The sequence below is a fragment of the Castanea sativa genome, chromosome 11, assembly GCF_040712315.1.
Source record: "Castanea sativa cultivar Marrone di Chiusa Pesio chromosome 11, ASM4071231v1".
In the NCBI taxonomy this organism is placed as follows: domain Eukaryota; kingdom Viridiplantae; phylum Streptophyta; class Magnoliopsida; order Fagales; family Fagaceae; genus Castanea; species Castanea sativa.
This window is the reverse complement of record NC_134023.1, coordinates 9319003-9341879: the sequence shown is the minus strand read 5'-3', so window position 1 is coordinate 9341879 and position 22877 is coordinate 9319003. Positions and strand designations below refer to the sequence as shown.

At 31.4% G+C, this 22877-nt stretch overlaps 1 long non-coding RNA gene across 1 annotated transcript; it reads left to right on the top strand.

The window, feature by feature from the left end:
* The first annotated feature begins 13577 nt into the window (after nt 1-13577).
* Nucleotides 13578-16386, top strand: LOC142615314 (uncharacterized). Its single transcript, XR_012840723.1, has 2 exons — nt 13578-14228; nt 16017-16386. It is a non-coding gene; the product is annotated as an uncharacterized LOC142615314 (long non-coding RNA).
* Nucleotides 16387-22877: the final 6491 nt, after the last annotated feature.

Sequence of the window (22877 nt, the reverse complement as noted above, 5' to 3'; positions counted from 1 at the left end):
ATTTGTTCTTTGTACTACCATGATGTTGTGGAAGCCTGAAGAAAGCACACTTGATTCTCTCTTTGATCAACAGAAACTAAACTATTAGTTCTTGGGTAGTAAATCTTGAATCCACGAGGGGTTCCTTAAATCCATAAGGTGATAAAAAACTGGAATCCACCAAAGAAAAAAATTGACAAAACGTCTGTGCTTATATTGATAATAATCTAATTTGCCTTTGATGGCTATAAAACATATAAATACTAAAAAGTAAAACCCTAGAACGACTGGGAAACGTCCAAAACCCTAATTCGCACGAATTACGCGCTTAGGTGACAAAATACTGAAATTTACCAAAAATGGAAAAATTGAGTTAAATGCAAAATCATAAACTACTAACCTTAAGGGTCATCCCAAAATAAGTGGGACATTATTCTAACTTTTGAGCAAAAAGTTATTATGGAAACAAAAATTACTATAAATGGCAAATTAAATCGCAATTTTCGGGACCTAAATGATGGAATTTATCATTTTCAGGAGGTACCTCATAGCAAAGCAACGACTATTGCTTAGAAAGACCGTTTTGCTTCAGCCTACCAAATTTCATGTCATTCTGACTCCATCGGCCAAATGATTTCTACTAGTGCCTTTTTGCCTTGCATGATTTTAGGCACGCTTGGGAGTTCAAAAAGGCCATGACAGTCTGCTCTACGTCATTCCAACAATACACAAGTTTGCAATTTCACCTTGATTATCAATAACACAGCTTAATTGGTGTCGATCACATGCAATCTAGAAAATATCATACAATTTTCCAAAAAATACCTTAACCTATTAGATAAAATGAATTTAGTGAACATGACACTAGTGAAAATCATTGAAGTAGGTTAACACACGTCTTATTTATATTTGCAACTATTTTTTATGTATAAAAACAAAGCAACTTCTCATTAGCAAACAAGCTTGGTGTGGGGGGGGGGGCGCTATGAACTTGTTTATTCAGTATGGTATAAACAAATTCGTAAACAATGATGTTATAATTAACTAAATCTAACATTAACCTAAACCCTATTTTATCATCACATCAGGGAAAATTGCAAACCAGAGAAAATATAGCCATTAAGAAATTATCAAGACACTCAGGACAAGGAGTACTTGAGTTCAAGAATGAGTTGATACTCATAGTTAAACTCCAACACATGAATCTTGTTGAAATTCTAGATTGCTGCAGTTGTGGAAAAGAGAGAATGATAATATATGAATTCATGCCCAACAGAAGCTTAGCTTAATTGGTGTCGATCACATGCAATCTAGAAAATATCATACAATTTTCCAAAAAATACCTTAACCTATTAGAAAAAATGAATTTAGTGAACGTAAGACTGGTAAAAATCATTAAACTAGGTTAACTCACGTCTTATTTATATTCACAACTATTTTTTATGTATAAAACAAAGCAACTTCTCATTAGCAAACAAGCTTGGTGGGGGGGTGGGGAGGGCTCTGAACCTGTTTATTCAGTATGGTATAAACAAATTCGTAAACAATGATGTTATAATTAACTAAATCTAACATTAACCTAAACCCTATTTTATCATCACATCAGGGAAAATTGCAAACCTGAGAAAATGTAGCCATTAAGAAATTATCAAGACACTCAGGACAAGGAGTACTTGAGTTCAAGAATGAGTTGATACTCATATCTAAACTCCAACACATGAATCTTGTTAAAATTCTAGGTTGCTGCAGTTGTGGAAAAGAGAGAATGATAATATATGAATTCATGCCCAACAAAAGCTTGGATTACATTATATTTGGTTTGAAAAACATTCACAATTTTCTTTAGACTTCATGTGATTTCCTCTATTAAATTATGTATATCTATATCATATATACATTTTTATATCAGACAGATTCAAATAGAAGCAAACTACTAGATTAGAAGAAACGCCTCAACCACTTTGAGCACACACTCAATCTAGTTGGATATTTACGTCAAACACATATGAAATTTGTTGACATTTTTATTATGTGTGCAATTGACATTTATACAATATTAATTCTTGCCTCAGGCATGGGACTTGTGGAAGGAAGGCACATGGGTAGAGCTAATGGATCCACCACTAAGGACCCATTTTGATTGAGAAGGAAGGAGGGGAAGTGGAAGAGAGTAGAGTAGAGTTGGCTCAAAATAGGCTAATTTTTGGCCAAATCTACTCTACTCTACTCCCCTTCCTCTCCCTCAATCCAAACCGGCCACAAGTAATTCATGTATTACATAGCAACTGTTAAGATGCATACAATTTAGTCTTTTATGCGTAGAAGAGAGTGCATTTGATAAACCAACAATGTCTGAAGTTATATCCATGTTGACAAATGAAAATATGCCATTACCAATGCCAAAAAAACCAGCGTTTTCATTTGGAAGAGAAGTAAATGAGGTGCACACATATGAAAATGAATCAGAAATTCATTCAGTCAATGGCATGTCTCTTTCTAAGATAACTGCACGATAATGTTTGCATTATACTCTTATGTATGTAAGGTGCACAATGGATTTTGTAATTTTTGTAATTCTATTAATTTGTCTACTTTCCAGAATTCTTGCATGTTGACTTTTGACTATTGCTATCTCTAATAAAAGTTTCTCTTTGTATGTTTCATTTGTTGATTACAATGCAACGATTAGAAGGCAGTGATTGTGAAAGCTTGGATTTGTGTAAAAATACAAGAGCTTGTTTAGATCTCAAATTAAAAAATTACGGCTATATTGCTTTTACTTAACTTATCTAAGTACAAAACAAGAGTAAATGAAGCGCAATAAACTGAAACTACTCTAGTGCATAAACATGGACAACAAATAATAAAATTAAAGCACAAGAGTAAGGGAAGAGAGATGCAAACACAAATCGAAGAACTCGGCGAAAAACCTCTCCGCCACCCTCCAAGCGGTAAATCGATCCACTAAACAATAAGTCGGGATACACGAATAGCAAGAAACCCTTCAAGCCTAATCTATCCAGCGTACCTAAGCCTTCCAAGCTCCTACTCCAACAAGGCTTTTCGGAATCGTGTCTAGCTTTCCAGATCCTGCAATACGCCCAATTGCTTCCGCCAAACCTCACTGGCTTCTTTTGGCAAATCCCCAAAACTTTCCAATTTCCAAAACACTCTCTACACTTTGAAAAGGTGTGGGTTGTGTTCAGGTACAAATCTCCTCCCAAGGTATGACAATGGGAGAGGGAATGAGAAGAGACTATAATGATTTCTCACTAAGGATTAGTAGCTCTCTCTCTAAAAGATGGAAGTGTGTGTTGTAGAAAAACTATCTAGGGTTTTTCTCTCTAAATGACCTCTTTACACATTTGTGGGTAATAAGAGTATAGATAGTATGGGTGAAAGGTAAGAAAGTCACACTTAAAAATCCTTTAGGCAAAAAGTTTTGCGGGTGTCTCGCGGGAAGGCCTTACTCGCGAGACACTCGCGAAATCCTCCAGGCTGGCACAACTCTTCAGCTTTCACCTTGTGCTCCTCACGTGGCTCTTTCGTGGGTTAGTATCTAGCGAGACAGCCGCGAAATCCACTGATCTTCAATTAAGCTTGAGTCTTTACCAACTTAATAATAAACTCAATACAATAAAATCCCACAAAGTACAAGGAACAAAATTAAAGCAATTACAACATTTTTTGTCATGGAATAAAGCCAACATAAGACATAGTTGTAAATCACAACTTTACAGATTAGTTGGTTAATTAACTTTTGTTATGCTTTGTTTAGTGATTAGTCATATAAAAATAGAGCATTTGTCTCTACTTATCCTAATGAGAAATTGAGATATTTTTCTAATCAATCCTGTTGTCTCAGTAGCCCCAAATATATTTTAGAAATTTAAAAAATGATGGGCTAAATAGTACAGTGGGACCCATGAATAGTACCAAAAAGTACAGTATAACTTATAAATAGTAATAAATAAATAAATAACTAAAATTGCAAATAAGCTGAAAATTTCAACTTATCCGAAACAGATACTAAAGGTCTGTTTGGGACTCACTTATTTTGCTGAAACTAAAATTTTTTTGCTAAAAGTACTGTAGATAAAGGTAAAAGTTAGCTGAAACAGTACAGTGGGATCCGTGAATTGCACCAAAAAGTCCAATGAGGCACATGAATAGTAGCAAAAATAAACTAAATAATAAAATAAGTTAACAAAATTAATTATATCAAACGGACACTTAATTTGAAAAATCCTTCTCTAGCTAGTTCATTAGAATCAAAAATTTGAAAATTCTTTCTATACACAGCAATTTCACACAATTTCTAAATCAACCTATCTCTAGGTCATGTAAATAAACCATTTTAGAAAAATTTCAACATCTAATTAATCATATAAAAAGTTTCTAAAAATATTTTATATTACAATGTTCTTAGAATATCGATTAACTTTTTGCTTAAATTTTTTAATTTTTAATTGTTTTTATTATGTACCTAGCTTTATTGAAATTCTTTTTCCCAGACATACGGTAAAATCAAACTACGGCTAAAATTTAAAAATTCTTCGGCTCATTCACCCAAATCGGGGAATTTCCACATCCAAGATCCTATAATGTGACATCCTACCTAAAGATTCTCTGCCCAGACCCAAGGTCACACCGACTAAATGCAGTCAAGCATTTAAATGTTTTTTTTTTTAATGAAAGCATTTATATGTTTTATATTATGTTCACACTTGCCATCATTATACCAATGAGAAGTTTTGCAAAATGTGATCATCGAGCAGGCAAGCTGTGAACCATGTTCGAGTGGATATCTAATAATTGAATTCAGCTGATTTAATGGTTTTACAATTTACACCCAATTATTTGAGAGTAGTCACACCATAATTTTCTTAAGGGGGCATGTATCTATCCTTATTGTGAGGTTTAGCTCCAAATCAAATTTCTTATTTACATTTAACGAAAAAAAAAAAAAAAAGACCATGATTTCATAAATAATTTCGTCTTCACAGAAAGTTCCTTCCGTTTAGTAATACATACATATATATATATATAATCCTTCCATTTATGAAAATATGGAAAAGTAGGATACGACCTATAAAAAATGAGGATTTTAAAAAAGTGTACATAAGCCGATTAGCTAAGATGTTAAATTAAAAATGGAAAGCTGCATAAGCACTTCTTGAGTTTTTGGTCATTTTTAAACATAGGCCTTCTTTAATATCAATTTATATTTTTAAACCCTTGAACTATCACAAAAGATAAAATTGACCCCTTTATTTTAGTTCTGTTTATTCTAAGCGATGGAAAGTGAGAATGTCCATTGTAAAAAATTCAATTTTGATAATTTTTAATAATATCTGACTTTTAAATTTAATAAGGTTATTGCAAACTACACTCCTAAAGTTTGGAGGTGGACTAGGGTTGGCAAAAGTGGCAAAGGCAAGAATATGGCCTTGAAAACCAAGAATAATGACAATGATGAGAATACCAAGCTAAAGTCATATATCACCAAACAATTCAAAAAGTTTATAAAACATGCAAATGTCAATGCTGGTGATAAGGATCGCAAACAAACTGCTTTCTCTCAATATAAGTCCCAAGACAAGGGCAACAGAGAATCCAAGGATGCGGGTCAAAGCAACACAAGTAAATTTAATTCAAAATTTTCTAACCTCTATATATATAGGTTAGAAAATTTTGAGTATATAGTAACTAAAATAACAGAAATTTATAAAAACTTCTGTTTGAATTTATTGAACTAGTAAAAATCGTTCAATTCATATAACAGATAAACGTAATAAAAAGAATATGCTATCTCTTTTGGATTTTCTTATATTAAAACATTACTTAGTATTTAAATTGATAGCTCTTAATTTTTCAAATTGACCTTCAATGTGTTGTTTCTAATGTGATTGTTAATTGATTTGTTTTTTGTCCGTAAATAATATGCTTTTGTTCAACGACATAACTAAAATAATATATAATGAACTCATAAGGTAAACAATATTTGGATTATAAAAATGTATTCTAAAAATTCCATCCACCTATATATATGACAATGTTGGACAAAGAAGATTATAATGCAATGTCTTTTATTGAGCCTTCCAAATATTTTACAGCACCTAATATGTAAATGCTAAATTTACTAATTTTGTAACAGTAACTTAAACGATGTAATTGCATAGACAAATTAAGCCATGTTAGAATATGTGGTGGTGTGGATGTGATCAGTTTTTGGTTCTAGATCTCATCACACACTTCAATTAATTTTTGTGATTGGCACATGCATAAACTTCATTCGAAGTATGCCTAAACCCCAAAATAAAATTAATGAAATTTTCAACATTAAAAAAAAAAAAAAGCTCTACACTTCTGGAGCATCTACGCACAAATATTAGACATTAAAAACATTGCACAGGTTGTAGTAGCCTTCAACCACTTCAACCTATTCTTTTCTACAGAATTAAGATAATTTTACAAATACCATAGCCAATATCAGTGGCGGCGCCACGTTAAGCTCAGGGTGTTCCTAAGAAAATCCTGAACTGAACTGAAAATATATATATATATATATATAATAATAATAATAATAATAATAATAATAATAATAATAAATTTTCATTTATTTACCCTTAAAACAAAATCAGGAACACCCTCTCAAGCTACATTAGGAACACCCTCAAATAAAAAATAAAAAAATTTATTTGTTCTACTTTCAAGCAAAAAAAAAAAAAAAAAATTTGTAACAGAGCAAGCCCACAAAAAAGCCCAACATCAATCCTAAATGTAAAGCAAACCCAATCTAAAGAAAAAAACAACCCAATAGACAGGGACGGAGATGGAGATATTGTTGGGAGGAGACACTTGACCCCTCCTAACAATATTATTGGCACTCTAAACGACCATAAAAAGAATTTATGGATCTAATCTATAAAAGAAAATTTAGCAAGCCCAAAAAATTTAGCACAACAACATAATAAATCACAAATAGCCCGGCCTTTCAAAAATTTAAAACAAAACTAATTTGTCATTCCATCAAAGATTTAAAAAAAATTATAAAAAAAAAAAAAACACAAACAAACAAATAAAACCCTAAGCCTAACCAAGAGACTCAGCAGCTAATGGTTGAAGTAAAGTAGTGAAGGGAGTGGCAGCAGCAGCATGGTAGCAGCAAAGCAGCCAGCCACGCCCCTAGCCCAAACTCATCCGATCTGGTATCTCTCTCTCTCTCTCTCTCTCATGAGCAAGTGAGCAACGAGCACCAAAAAAAAAATCTCTTAAACTGTGTGATACAAAAGATAGAGAGAAATAGAGAGAGAGAGAGAGAGAGAGTTCTTTCTCTTTTTAAGAGACTTAAACAATGACTAAAAGAAAATGGTAGAAGTTTCTAGTGGAGGATTGATATCCTCCCACGTGTTGTGCTAGTTGAATTTTGTCTTCTTCTTTTTCTTTTCTTTTTTTGTCTTTTTGTGCTTATATGAATAGCAGTTTTTTTAATGGTAAATAGTTATGTTTCTGGTGGTGGATTGATATCCTCCCACGTGTTGTGCTCTATGAGTTGAATTTTGTCCTTTTTTTTTTTTTTTTTGCCTTTTTGTGCTTATATGAATAGTAGTTTTTTTAATGGTAAATAGTTATGTTTGTCTAGGAGTTGAGATAAAATAAAGTTAGTGAATTGTAGTGTCGTGTTGTGTACATAGTGAACCAATGATTTTTTTTCTTTTCCGTACGTGCATTTATTTTTCTGTTCATAACGGTTTATTAAGAATTTATTTAGTAATAACTTATTTATGTGAAATTAAAAACTTTTTATTGGAGGCATGAGGCTTGTCTGTTAAGTGGGGTGGGGGTGAATGGGCAAGGTGAGATATTTGAATTGGGGGAAGTAAATGCACATGGGATGTGTGTTAGTGCAACTAATAAACAATAATTTAATTAACCAATAATTAATTAAGGAAAGCAACTAATAAATAATAATTAATAATTTAATCAACTAATATATTATAAAAGACAAACAAATTAAATTATGTTAGGCTAAACAACAATTAATAATTTTATAATTAATGAAACAACAATATAACAAATTATTAGATTGTATAATTTATCTTTCTTAAGGAACACTCTGAGAAAAATTCCTATAGCGGCCACTGGCCAATATCCATAGGACCATAAGAGAAAAAATGCCAAATATATGCTAATATATCACTTTAGCTCCAAGCCATGGATCCTTAAACACTCTAAAATACCCTTCCTCTTCATTGGGGTTGTCTCAAATTCTGAATTCCTAAAATCTAAAACTTAGCTACGTCATTACATTAAATTGACTACTTGTATATTTTCACTAAAAAGAGTACCAAATTGCAAACTCAATATCACATACAACATCATTTAAAAAAATATACTAAGCAAAAAAAAAAATAATACTAACAAAATGACAATTGTTCATATTGACTTGTCTCAGGGCTGTAAAATGTATATCCGGTTGGATTTTCAGCTTTTCTCATAAAAACAAAAATGCATTTGAAGATGGTAGGCAAGATAAGAGCTTCTTCTTCTTCTTTAATCCCTTTGAAGTCATAATCTTAGTCAACCAATGGTTTATCCTAAATGTAAAACATTAGATGTAACTCCTTAGAAAAGCTCTAAAATGTAAGAAGTTAAGTTCAAACCTAAGTGCAAATAATTTAGTACAATGAAAAAAATGTAGGCACAAGTTTACTTAAAGTTAATTTATGAAATAAAGTAATTTATTTTTTGCCACAATTTGGGCCAAATTAACTTGAGTTTTTTGCATTTTGAGCCAATGTAGGCTAAACTGACGTAGGCTTAACCCATTAACACAATGTAGACATAACTAACTTGGCCATCCCTAGGAAAATTTCTTAGCTCCGCCACTGTACCTGTTAGGGCAAAAATGTATTGACCCCTTGCAAATTAATTAATAAGGTTTAATTATATACAATAGCGTAGTAGCACAAACAAATCACCAATTATACTAAATGCAACAGGAAAAAAAAAATTTGACATGGATGATTTGTTTACGAATAGGGAAAACCACCGAAACAAAATTTCACCAGGTAATTTTAAGGTCACCATTCCCAAGAATCAACTATTATCAATCACAAGCAATTACAAGTGTAAAGAATCTTACCAAACCCTTTGGCCTATCCCGAAATACCAACCTACAGTTAAAATCTTACCTCAATACTCAATTAGACTTGTATTATAGCGGCAATCTTTCCATTCATTGCGCGAATCTCAGTGCGTGACTAACCAATGATGCACGGATCTCAGTACGTGACTAACTCCTTTGCACGAATCTCAGTACGTGACTAACTCCACAACAACCCTTTGATTGATATAGTTGATTTGCAATAGCTTCATATAGAAACACCAATAAGATCTTCAATGATGGTGTGAGAGACTTTACTTGGTTACAGAACCTAAAGGTGTACAAGAAACGAAGCAAGAATCTTACAAGCAGTTACAAGCGTAAAAAATCTTACCAAACCCTTTGGCCTATCCCGAAATACCAACTTACAGTTAAAACTTTACCCCAATACTCAATTGGACTTGTATTGTAGTGGCAATCTTTCCATTGATTGCACGAATCTCAGTGCGTGACTAACCAATGATGCACGGATTTCAGTACGTGACTAACTCCTTTGCATGAATCTCAGTACGTGACTAACTCCACAACAACCCTTTGATTGATGTAGTTGATTTGCAATAGCTTCATATAGAAACACCAATAAGATCTTCAATGATGGTGTGAGAGACTTTACTTGGTTACAGAACCCAAAGGCGTACAAGAAACTTAGCAAGAATTATTTCTTTTGTAGGAGGAGGCTAAGGTTTCAAAAAGAAAACCTTATGAAGCTCATTAGGGTTAAGTTTTTCTTTTTCCACCTCCTTGTTTAAATAGGAGCTCAATGGACTCTCCTATTCCAAATAGGTATACACAAATCTTGGGCTTTCCTAATCCAATAAGGATTATACAAACCTATGAACAAATAGCCTTTTAGAATAAAAACGTTGCTGGTTATAATCTAAATTCTGTCAACTCAATAGATCAAGACACATGTCGAGCTTTAATGAATCTCAACAAATCGAGCTTCTGTCGAGGAGGTATTGAGACCTGCAGATTTCACTTTTCTTGAGCAATTCTTGAGTAATTTTCATGTCTTTAATGTAACCACTTGTAATGATCATCTTGAACCTACTTAGATTAACCAAAATATAAGTAAAATGCGTTTTGTCAAAGGATATGTCAATTACATAAAAATATGTCCTTTACAGTACCTAAGATACATCTTTTTGTTGACTCCCTAGAAAAATATCATGGAGTTGCCACTGTGACTATGGTCTTAAAAATGTATACTTTTTTCAAGTTACACCAAGTGAACTTGTATGAACAAGCGATTTTATTAAAAGAAAGAGTTTACATTACACATGCACATGAAATACAACCCAATTGGAAATCAACTACCTAAGACACCACACTATCAGGACTACCACACAAGCCACAACTGAGAAGTTAACAACCATTATGTACAGGGCAAAGCACAAGATAGTTTTGTGAGAAACCCATCATGTCCCAGTATCGACAATTCAACAGGAAAGTGGGCGTATGTATTATTGTACATTACTAAATATTCAGTCTTGGTTGTGGATGTAACATCAATATTTAGATGTAATTGCAGCATGTGGTAAAATATTATGAAAAATAGCTCACCGAATGTAGGGTTTTTGTGAATAGTGAACCCTATTTGCATTTTTAAGGACTTTTGCATCTTCTTATAATTAACTAGTCGCTAACCCGTGCCATACACGAGAACCTACCTATTTGTGAGGTAAACTAAAATGATTTTATTAAATCCTAAATTGATTAGAAAACTACATCATTACATGATTTGCTCTTGTATGACTTTAATTTGTGTTACAATTTGATGAAGAAGTCATTGCTTGGATATGCAATGACTTACAAAAAATTTGTAAAATAACATAGAAATTTTAATATATTGTATGGATTTACATTAATTACTCAAGAATTTTGTATAAAAATGCACATTTAAACATTAAGAGAGAAAAAAATCCTCTATTTTACTCATGTAAAGTAAATCAGTATTCAGGAATACTATTCTAATTTATAAATTTTTAATATTCATATAACATTAACTTTTATATTAATGTTTTCATGGATTTTGTTATTTTCAATGATGGAATTTCAGATATTAAAATTTTGAAAGACCAAAAACTATTAAAAAAATCATAAGATTCATGGCTTAGAAATTATTGAAACAAAACAAAATATATACGACTAAATAATAGAGAAATATAAGAGACATATGAATTACATTCAAAAGAATAATCCATAGTTATAACTATTGAAAGGAATCATAAGATTTAAAGCCTACAAATTATAGATAATATATATGTGTGTGTGTGTGTGTGTGTGTGACTACACAACAATGAAATATAAGAGAAAGATGTGTTACCATCAAAAAAATAATTCAGTTGTTAAAACTTTTAAAATGCCAAAAAATATTAAAGAATCATAAGATTTACTTCCTATAAATTTTGAAACAAAACAAAATGTGTATGATTACACAATAGAGAAATATAAAAGAGAAATTGATTACCTTCAAAAGAATAATACGTGGTATAGTCATCGAAATTTGGTAAATATGTTCAAATATTGCAAAAACTAACACAAACTCAAATCTTAAAACTTCCAAAATGCCAAAAAGGATATATAATTAAAGAATAAGTTATTGAAACAATTCAAAAAATATATAACTATTCAAAAGAGAAATATAAGAAGAAAAAAAAAAGTATACAAACCCATAAAGTAATAAGTTTTAAATTTTAACGGGTCTAAACTTTAAACGAAATCACATACAGTCACAGGCATAAGGCTTGGTGGTTCATATACGAAAATCACTATCTAAAAAATACATAAAAAACCATAAAATAATTTTTTTATTTTTTTATCAAAGTAAAGGAGAAGAAAATATAAGTGACAAAAAAGGGGATAACAAATTATTCATTCATAAAAAATAATAATAAATTAAAGCTTTGCTAGAAAGCAGACAAATCTCAATATATGAAAAATCTAATCATATAATCAATTTCTATAAAAAAAATAATAATGATCAATTGTTTTGCTTAGCCCAAAAAATCCTGTTATATTTCTATTTTATTTTATACATTATAATATTATATGATGTATAATAGTTTAATAATAGTTATATATATATATATATATATATATATATATATATATATTGTAATGTTATGTAGTATAAGATATATTATTTTAATAAGATTTAAAGAGGAAAGAGGAGTCATACCTGGCCACAACTTCAATTGATGAAAACATCAAATTTTAACCACACGTGGTGCACGTTCTCTTGAAAATTGAAGCAATGCAGACCAATTGTTTGCTTCATAAACGGCTAATGAGTAAAGAAAAGGGGAAAAAGAATAGTAAATCAAACTTAACTTTAACATAGTGATTAGTGAGTTTGAAGTTGGAATGCAGAGAGAGTAAGAAATTGAGAATAGAGTCACAGGTTGAACTAAACATAAAGTTTCACCGAGAGAAAAATAGTGTTTATAATTTTATTTTTTATTTTTTAAATATTATATTGTGCTAATATAGAAAATTGTAATGCCAACACACACATATATATATATATATATATATATATATATATATATATATATATATATTAGCTAGGATAAAACAAATATGATCATCAAAAACTTCAATCTTCCACAAAAGGTCCACGATGCTTTATAGAAATATAATAAAAATAAAAAGGTCAATGTCGCATGGGCCTATGGCCCATGTGGGCTTAAAGCAGTGAACCCTTTTTCTTTTTCTTTTTTTTCTTTTTTTGGGGGCTTTTTTTTTTGTTTTCGGAGTAATTTTAGGCTTTCTATTGTTTCAGGCTTTTAGCAGCAGAGAATGAAAAAATAACAAAACGAAAGAGGTTCATGCCAAAAAAAAAAAGAAAAAAAAGAAATGATATGTGTATAATATTTTCACAATATTTTTACAATAAATTTTAAGTGACAAGTTATTATTGGTTGCTATTGTTAAGGCAAAAAAGTAATCTTAGTGTTAAGTTCAAATTTGAACCAATAATAACTAACTGTCTATGATTTGTTGTAAAAATATTGTTAACGTAGTACTTCTCAAAAAATAAAAATAAGGTTGGTAATGTCTGATTACCCATTTAGATGCACGTTACGTTTTGCAAAGCTGAGTTTTCACGTTTTCTTTTTTTTTTTTTTTCTTTTTTCTTCTGCAGGTGCTGCACGCGTCAGGGGACAATGGTACTATCCATGCTACTGTTTATGAGTCCAACAGTACTGATAGTGATTTATTGACTTTTCCGTACTTTTTGTCACATATGTGGATCTCACATACTGTTCATAAGACCCATAACTTCACTTTTTAGTTATTTTTTTTATTAAAAATGAGTCCAACAATACTATTTACACATTTAAAAATTATTTTGTTACAGTATTTTCAGTTTTCAGCAATAAATTCTTTCAACGAACCTGAGACTGCCTGAGGCTATCTACCAAACGATGATCCAAGCATCTATAAAAAGCATGGCCTTGTAGCTATTTCAGAGCAGATAGACCTTCACCTCCAACTCCAAAGTCCAAATATTTCAAACATGTTTGCCTTGTTGTTCATGTTGTTTACCACCATCATTGCACCACTAATTCCAACCCTCTCTTCACAACCACCACTACCACAACCCTCCCTTACTCAGCCTCCACCACCAACAGCGCCAGCATTGGAGTTTACTCCAATCCAACATTGTCCCCCACCTCCCCTTTTCACTCCATCACATCGAGATGACAACATATGGCCTGAACCAAGTGAACCACAATCAAAATCCATGTGGTTCGTGTTGGGGTGTATCTTGGCTTTAATAATATTACTTAGCTTAATCGTAGTGGCGATTTACATTCGCCGGCGAAAAGGGCCGCAAGGGGATCCAGGAAAGCCAGGGCCGAAAGGGGACAAAGGGGAGACAGGGCCGAAAGGTGACAAAGGGGACAAAGGGCCACCAGGGCCGCCAGGGCCGCAAGGGCCGCCAGGGCCGCAAGGGCCGCAAGGGCCGCCAGGGCCGCCAGGGCTGAAAGGGCCGCAAGGGCCTCAAGGGCCACCAGGCTGCCACTGCCATCCGGGCTGCCACTGCTATTATTGCTGCTGGGAAAAGATAATAGTAATTTCTTTTCCTATTTGTTTGGATTTTTATATATATTTTTCCCCCAGTTTTTACCATTTGGTTCGGTCTGAGTATTTGGGTGCTAGAAATGTTTCTTATCTCTGTTCTATTAAAGGTTTTGAAATTCAAACCGGACCCGACCCCGTTAGCCAGAAACTGTTGTTCTTTAAACCCAAAATCCGCTTTACACAAAAAATACAGTGGTTGGGACTGACCGGTCAGGCTAAAGCTAAAAAAAGAAGGGGAAAAAAAAAGATGGGGGCGTTGACGTTATGCAATCCCAAAACACACCAAGTCCACAAAATAAAATAGAAATGAAAAGCACAAACCTTATCATTACCCTGCTTCTTTTGCGTTTTCCAATCTTCTGTGTTTTCTTTCTGCAATTATTCTTCTTGCTTCTTTGAGGTTTCCTTTCTTCCTCCATCACTGGTACCCAAAACCAAAAGAAATCAAAAGTCAAGGATTTCTTTCTTTTACCAATAAAGTTGTCTACAAATAAAGTTGTCTACCAATATGGCAGACACTACCCCTTCCCCATGTAAAGGTTGGACATGTGGCCATGTTTCCACCAGTAATTTTCTTTTAAATTTTTTTAAACCATTTTCATTTAATTGCATTTTTTATAAGACATTTAAATATCTAATTGCAGTAATTTATTGGTACTACAAACCCACATATTCATATGTTAAATTCATGTGTTATTGTAAATTAAAATTTATATTATAGATTAAAAAAGTGGAAATATTATACATATTTGCATAAAAATATATATTTTTGTAAACATTTTTTTTGTCTATAATATAATTCTATCTTATCTTGATAGTATTATGTGAATTAATAATTTTTCTTCTTATTATTATTTTTTTAACAATTAATAATATTCCGTTGATATAAAAAATACATTTAAAAGATGGTTTTTATTTTTATTTTTATTTTTTGGAACTATTTTAGTCATTTTTTCCATTTATGCTAATTTATTATATTTATTAATAAATTTTAAATTAATTATGACATCATCATGGTTTGACCTCGATTAGACCTCTGTCAAACCTCAAAAACCTTAACCTCTTCATCCTCTAGTTCTTTGAACAGTCTGGGTTTCAAAACCATTATATAGGTTTGACAAGGTGTGTAGAAGGTGAATGATCTTTTGTGTTGTTAAGTAGGTTCTTTCTTGGGATTTCTATTTAATTCGTATATGCTGTTAGATTCTTCAAAGGAGAAATTATTAGGACCTAGGTCGCAAGTGGTCCCAACCAATAATAAAAGGCCACACATATAAAACAACTCTAGTTCAACTTCCTAAATGAAAAAAAAAAAAACAAAACAAAACAAAACCACATAAATTCAACTCTAGTTAAAAAAAAAAAAAATTGGAAAAACACAAATAAATTTAATTTATAAACAAAATAGAAATAAATTTGAAATCCAAAAGCTCAATCTCATCAGTTTGTATTTAGCTTTAGTGACCTTAGTCTATCCATAGAGGTCTTTTTCTCTCAAAACTCTAAATTAGTTTTCTTCTTCCACTCTCTAACCATCACTGATTTGTCTCAAACTTTTATGGCAAAAAATATGGCTGACGAGTATAGGTGCTTACACAATCATAGCCATGTATTTAAAAAGAACGATGAAAATGAAGGCATGATGAATTTTCGTCAAAGCTGCAGAACAATTTTTTCTTTTTCATCAAGATTTTATTCTTGTGTGTATTTTTTTTTTTTTTTCCAAATAACTATTTAACCACTAATTTTCTTTTTGAATTTATTTTTACATTAACAGTGTGACCATAGGGGTTGGCCTTGGTAACTGGTGTGCATGTGCGAATATTGTGGAATCAGCTATCATCTAATAGCAAAGATTGATATCAAAGTTTTGAATCGAAGATTGTAAATGTTATATTCAATCTTGGATTTGATGTGAGCTTTGAACATTGGTTCTGATGTGATGTACTTCTGTAGTTTGGAATAATTGTTTTAATTTGGAATTGTAATATTTTGGCTAATAAATAAGGTTAGTGGTATTTGCGGAAGTTTGGAGGTTAGTATTTGCAACTGATTTGTGTTTTAGGAATTAATTTTGTTTTGGTGTTTGGATTTCATTGTAAATTGTGTTTGCTTTGATAATAAAATTTCTACTTTATCCAAGCAAATAGGTTTGTCAATGGCATGTGTTATTTGTAAAATGCTTTTAACAGGGCAGTTTGTTGTGCTTGGCCATATCCTTAGATATATTTGAAAAGTGACTCTCTCATTGCATAAATGAATTGTATTGAATATAGGATCCTGCAAAACTCTTGTATGCGCTTGGCACATGAGATATCTTTTCGGAATTTGGGAATTAAAGTTAGTTTGTGTTGTAAATGAATATGCTCTTGCAAAAATCAACATTTTTTTATTATCTCTTTCTAGATAAAATGTTGGCTGTTTCCTTTTAAACAATTATTGTTTTACATTGATAGTGTAATATAAACTAATAATTTATTAAATAATGCCAACTAGGAGATTTAGAACTCACTTGGGATAAATCTTAGATTTATTTTTTACTATATAAATGATTAAATATGTAGTGAGGTTTTTAGAAAGTTAAACATTACTCATTTGCTTCTCTCTGGCATTGTCAAAGATCTATAAGTTCTTGATTAGATGATATGCCAGTATTTCAAGGACTCTAATCATTCTCCTTTTTCCTCTCTCTCTTAGTTGATTACCCTCTTGTTTGTTTTTTGTAAGATGGTCTTCATTCAGCAAGCAAAAAAGTTGCATCTGCCACTAGTAGTATACCAATTTTGCATTATTTAGGAAGGCCTAAACAGCTAAACTTAACAAAAATGCCAAGGACTTGGGGTCAATGGTGCTTTCCCTGCACCTTATATTAGTTTTTCTTGGATAATCCTTGCATTATTTGAGAAGAGCTAGCTAGACTAGCAATAGTCGAAGACTTCGTGTCTTTCCACTTTCTGCTGACCACGATGACTTTTGCCAACTTTTTTTTTTTGAGCTTGTACTAGGAGTTGTCATCAATAAGGCCATGTGCTAGGAGTTGTCATCAATAACTAGGATTTTTCCATAAGGCCATGTACTTCTCCCTACTGTTATACCAAAAAATCCTAATTGTCAATAAGGCCCTTTGATATCCTATAATAGTTTGTGCAACTATTAAATCTTTCTGAATGATTTTTGGATTCCATTTTTAAACATTAGCAATAGGACTCCACATAGAGCTTCTGACAATCAGCTTGTGGTTTTAATTGAGACCTCAAACAAGAAGCTCTCTTTGTCTTTTTTCACCTTGCAATCATAACTAACACCATATATATATATATAAAGGTTAATCTAACACCATTTCTATAAGCCTAAGAGTGATTATTATACTAAAAGACTTTATATCACATTGGACCATTTATCTCAAATTAGTAAACTCCACCAAATTCATATATATATATATATATATATATATATATATATATATATATATATGTGTGTGTGTGTGTGTGTGTGTGTGTGAATAAAAGCTGGAAATTCTTTTGTTATTTAACAAAGGATTAGTATTGTCAACTTGCCATTGGATATCTATATGACTTATTCTCTGTTTGGAGCTCCTTTGTTAATTAAATTTTTTTTATACTAAATGTTACATGATAAAATGCTCGAACTACATGATAATCGATTAATCGAACATCAACAATTCTATTTTTTTTGGTTAGTAAAACGCAATCATATTTTCATTGTAGTTTATTAGGCTTCGTATAACATCAGCAATTCAATTTTTTTTGGTTAGTAAAACGCAATCATATTTCCATTGTAGTTTATTAGGCTTCGTATTTGTTTCAGGCACTGGAGAATGTGGTATTGCTTCTAATACTCCATTATTTTGGTTTTGTTATGTAGATGGACAAAAAAAAAAAAAAAAATCAGAGCAGCAACGCAGATTTATCCATCCCTACTATCGAGGCTATACTATTGGATGGTAGTGATTTTATACTATTACGGATATGTATTATGGAATATTGTTTTAAGTGTTTTGGATGATTATGTATTAAAACTTGGATGGTGTAGTATGTGGTAGCAAAATGGGAATTATAATGTTGGAATTTTAGTTGTATAGTTTATTTTCAGCTAATTCTACTCCACGCCTCCCTCCTCCCTCCACTCCCCCTCCTGCTTCCCTCAATTCAAACAAGCCCTAAGCAGTGGCAGCTCTAGGATTATTTATTAGGAGGGTCAATAATAAACATAAATTGTACAAAATTTAAAACAAAAGAGAACTTGAATATATCGACATCACAAAAAAAAAAAAAAAAAAAAGAAATACATAAAGTTTTGCAATTGCTTTCTATGATATTTCATATATTGAAATTGTTAAATGATTTCTTCATTATCAATCTTACAAGCTACATTTTTTTCAATATATACAGCCAAATAATCATTCATCCATTGATCTCCCATTGATCCATTGGACTTATTAATTTTTTTCCAAATTTTAAATGAAATTGGTTTGTTATTGAGTTTTTTTTTTTTTTTTTTTAAATTATAAAATATTGTTAAGAGGATCATATTCAAACTTATTTTAGCTGGGCTTAAAAGAAATCCATGTTCAAGGTGTTCAAAATTTTATTTTAAGGAGGTCTATATATATATAGTTTTTTTTGGTGGCCAGTAGGGAGTTCATCTGAACCCCTGGGCTCCAAGTGGAGCCGCCCATGTGCTCAACCTGGAATTGAAATGATTAACTAGGACATATTCAAGTGGAGCTGTGATAGGAATATGATGCTCAGCCTTAGTTCTCATGATTAATAAGGAAGAGTATATATATAAATATATATATTTATATATAGTTTTTTCTTTTTTTCTTTTTTTTGGCCAGCAGGGGGTTCATTTGAACCCCCTGGGCTCCAAGTAGAGCCGCCCATGGCCCTAAGGTTTTATTCGTCCCCCTTTGTTTATTTAATAATTGTGTATTGTGTGAGTGTTTTGAGTCTTAGCTGGGAATCATAAATGGGTTTAACAATGATAGTTGTGGAATTTGAACTGTGTTGCTTTCTCCCAACTAGCTGAAGCTGGATGAAACCCTGTTTGTCAACTTGATTTGCATTCACGAGTTTCTTTCTTTATTAGCTTATGTTTTAGCATGCTATTGTAGATAAAGATGTGTAACGTTTTATGATTTGTTCCAACAAAAAACTGTTTATTGCTTTCTAGTAAACAGTAACAGGCTTGACTGCAATATGTGAGATACCTTATTCAATATCTCACGTACTTGAGCATTCCTTGCATAGTAAACATTTCCGTGTACATTTGCATCTTATAAGCAGTTACTAGTAAATTCCTATGTGATTAACCATTAAAACCAACAATGGGCTGTTGTGGAGCTCAAACAAATGTTGAGTCTTTTTTGTTGCTAAGCTAATGTGCACACCCCGAACCAAAGTAAGAGTTAGGCACGTGACAACAGTCACATACTTATAAAGTTTACACCCTACAAGTCTAAAAAGCCTTCTTAACAACTAAATAATTATCTTCAAAGAAAATTTCATCAATAAATTTAAAAAATATCTTCAATAATGCAATTCTCAAAAGATCTCCAAAGAATAATCTTCCAACATCGAAATAAAAATAAACTAAATCCTTTAAGTCTAAAAGTCTACACAAATGGTAATTTTAAACATAAAAGTTCAAATCTTATTCCATTGATTTCCTAAACTTCACTTATGCGCACATCCCAGCAGAAGCCCAAACATATGCTACTCTTCCTGATTATAATCTAAAAGGGGAAAGAGGAGTGGGGGTGAGTTGACAACTCAAAAAGTAACGAAAGTCCTAAGAAGTTCTATCAAGCAGATAGATCTATAAAATAATAAGTTGTATATAGATCAAATATTTTAAATCTTACAAATATATCATAGATGAATTAGAAATTAATCTATTTTTCATATATATCAAAGCTATAATTTACAATAGGTGTGAGTTTGGATAGCACTGAGACTGCGTTTCAGTGCGTCTGCGTTTTTTTTAGTGGTCCATGGGTACTGTTCACGGACCCACAAAAGTTAGCAAATAAGTTTGGGTCTCACAGCACTATTCACACATTGAAAAATTATTTTTCTATAGTGTTTTCAGCAATAAATTTTCAGTTTTCAGCAAATAAGCGGTATCTAAACATACCCTAAGTTCCAAAAACACATAAGATGTTTCAAGGACTTAAAACAATTCAAATATTCAACATAATTCATACTCTTAACAATCTTTACGACTATGGTCACAGGGATATATAGGTGTTACATTCAGATGAAACTAAGTTCTGTGCTAATGTATATCCCCCATTAACTGGGTCTAGAAACACGATAAGCTCATAATGCCCCAGATAGAACTAATTTCAGTACCAATGAATAACCCCCATTGGCTGGGTATTGGAGTCAAAGCATAGTCAGATTATCTAAAATCATATATATCAAATCATAGTTCAAACAAAAATATATTTCATTCAAATACATACGTAAAATCATATATTTAGTAAATCAAATATATTTGAGATAATTCTTTTTTTTTTTAACTTTAAATCAATGCAACTAAAACAATTAAATAAAATTACAACAATTATAAACAATGTTCAATAGTTAAAATACGCAAAATAAAACCAATTAGGATGAGGTTACTTACCTCAACTAGTTCACCACAAAAGAACTTCTCCTTAACACTTTCTCTAAAATTCTTAGATATCACCTAAACAATTTTAAAGCACTATTTATTCAATAACCAAATAATTCAAGAAAAACTTATAATGGTACCCGACTAGAAGAGAGACTACTAAAAATATCCCAAAACTATCCATTGTTATCTCAAACTAAAATTTCACTCAATTATAATATTTTTCTTTTATATATGCATATATATATATATATATATATATATTTTAGCCACAACTAAAGTCCTAAAGATAAGACCATAACTCATGTTACTATGTAGGCAGGCATGTGGGCCATCTACCACCATTATTATCTTTTGAGATGATGACAACTCCTAGTACAAGATTACAAGCTAAGCACATGGCCATATGGAAAAACAGCAATTATACCTTTTTTTTTTTTTAGACTATAATTTATGACTTGTCAAACTTGATTGAGTTTCTATTCACCCCTACCAAAACTAATAAACAAAGAGGACGTTTGGATGCAGCGTCCACATTTTGCATCCAAGTTTTGCTTTTTTTTTTTTTTTTTTTTTTTTTTTTTTTTTTGCTGCTGCAAGAGACAAGCGCGCAGTGCGCGCACTGTGCGCGTACTGTGCGCGTACTGTGCGTGCACTGTGCATGTACTTTTTTAGCAATTTTTTATTAAAAGTGGGTCCTGCAGTACTATTTATACATTTAAAAATTATTTTGCTATAGTGTTTTCAGTTTTCAGCAATAAGTTCTATCCAAACGGACCCTTATAAAAAGCGAAAAATATTATACACTTTTTGTAAATGTATTACAACTTTTTGTGTGTTTACAATGTAAATTTATATTACAAGTTCAATGTAAACATATAACTTTTCTATTTATATTTTTACCAAACTCAATGCCAATACGTAGCAAACAAATGAATCACAATAACCGATGATGAAAGAATTATACATGGAAAGAGATAAAAGAGCTCATTTTCATCTTCTAGCAAGTGTTACACTTTGTCTAAAAATTCATATAAGGAATGGAAATGAATATAGTGGAAGGAAAATGTTTTTAAATAAAAGGAAATGAATGGAAAATAATAGAATATAATAGAATTAAGTAATCTTGTTTGGATATTTTAAAATAAATAAATATAAAGGAATGGAAGGTAACTAGGTAAGTAACTATATTTGGGAGTAATATAGAGAGTAATTAATGAAATAATTTTATGATGATATTACTATTAGACCCCAATTTTAAAATAAATGACTGAATATATAGGAGTATTTTGGATGTTTCACTTAAAATTTCATTAAACTTAATTTCATCCCCTTTGATTACTCCCAATGTTGGGGGAAACAAAAATTGAGCTCTTGAAGGACTAGAAATGAATGAATGTTCTATCCATTTTATTATTTCCCACTTAAACTTCTAAATAAGAAAATGAATTTTTTATTCCCTTAAATAAAACTTCGGAACAAGGGAATGGAAGAAATATTTTTTTTAAAATTCTTTTTATTCCATTCTCTCCTCCCAAATGAGGTGTAAATGGAAATACATGTTGTTGATTACACTTACTGATTCATTACTCACTCTCCCCAAAATATAACCAAACTATATTAAACTCCCCTTCATCTTTTCATCAATAGAAGCTACTCCAAATTTTAAATAGATTTCCTATTTCAAATTCTTTCTTTTTCTGTATTCCCACTTATCCATCTTAATATTTTCATTTCTGCTATATTCATTTTATGGATATGTTGCTTTTTAATCGTCCAACATTTAGTACCATAGAGCATAGCTTGTTGTATACTAGCCTTCTAAAATTTTCCCTTTATCTTAATAGGTATTCTCCGATCACATAATACTCATGATGCACCTCTCCACTTCATCCATCCTACTCTTATCCTATAATTGACATCCTCTCAATCTCTCTATTTTTATGAATTATTAATCCAAGGTATCGAAAGTTCTCTCTCTTTAGTATCCATTGAC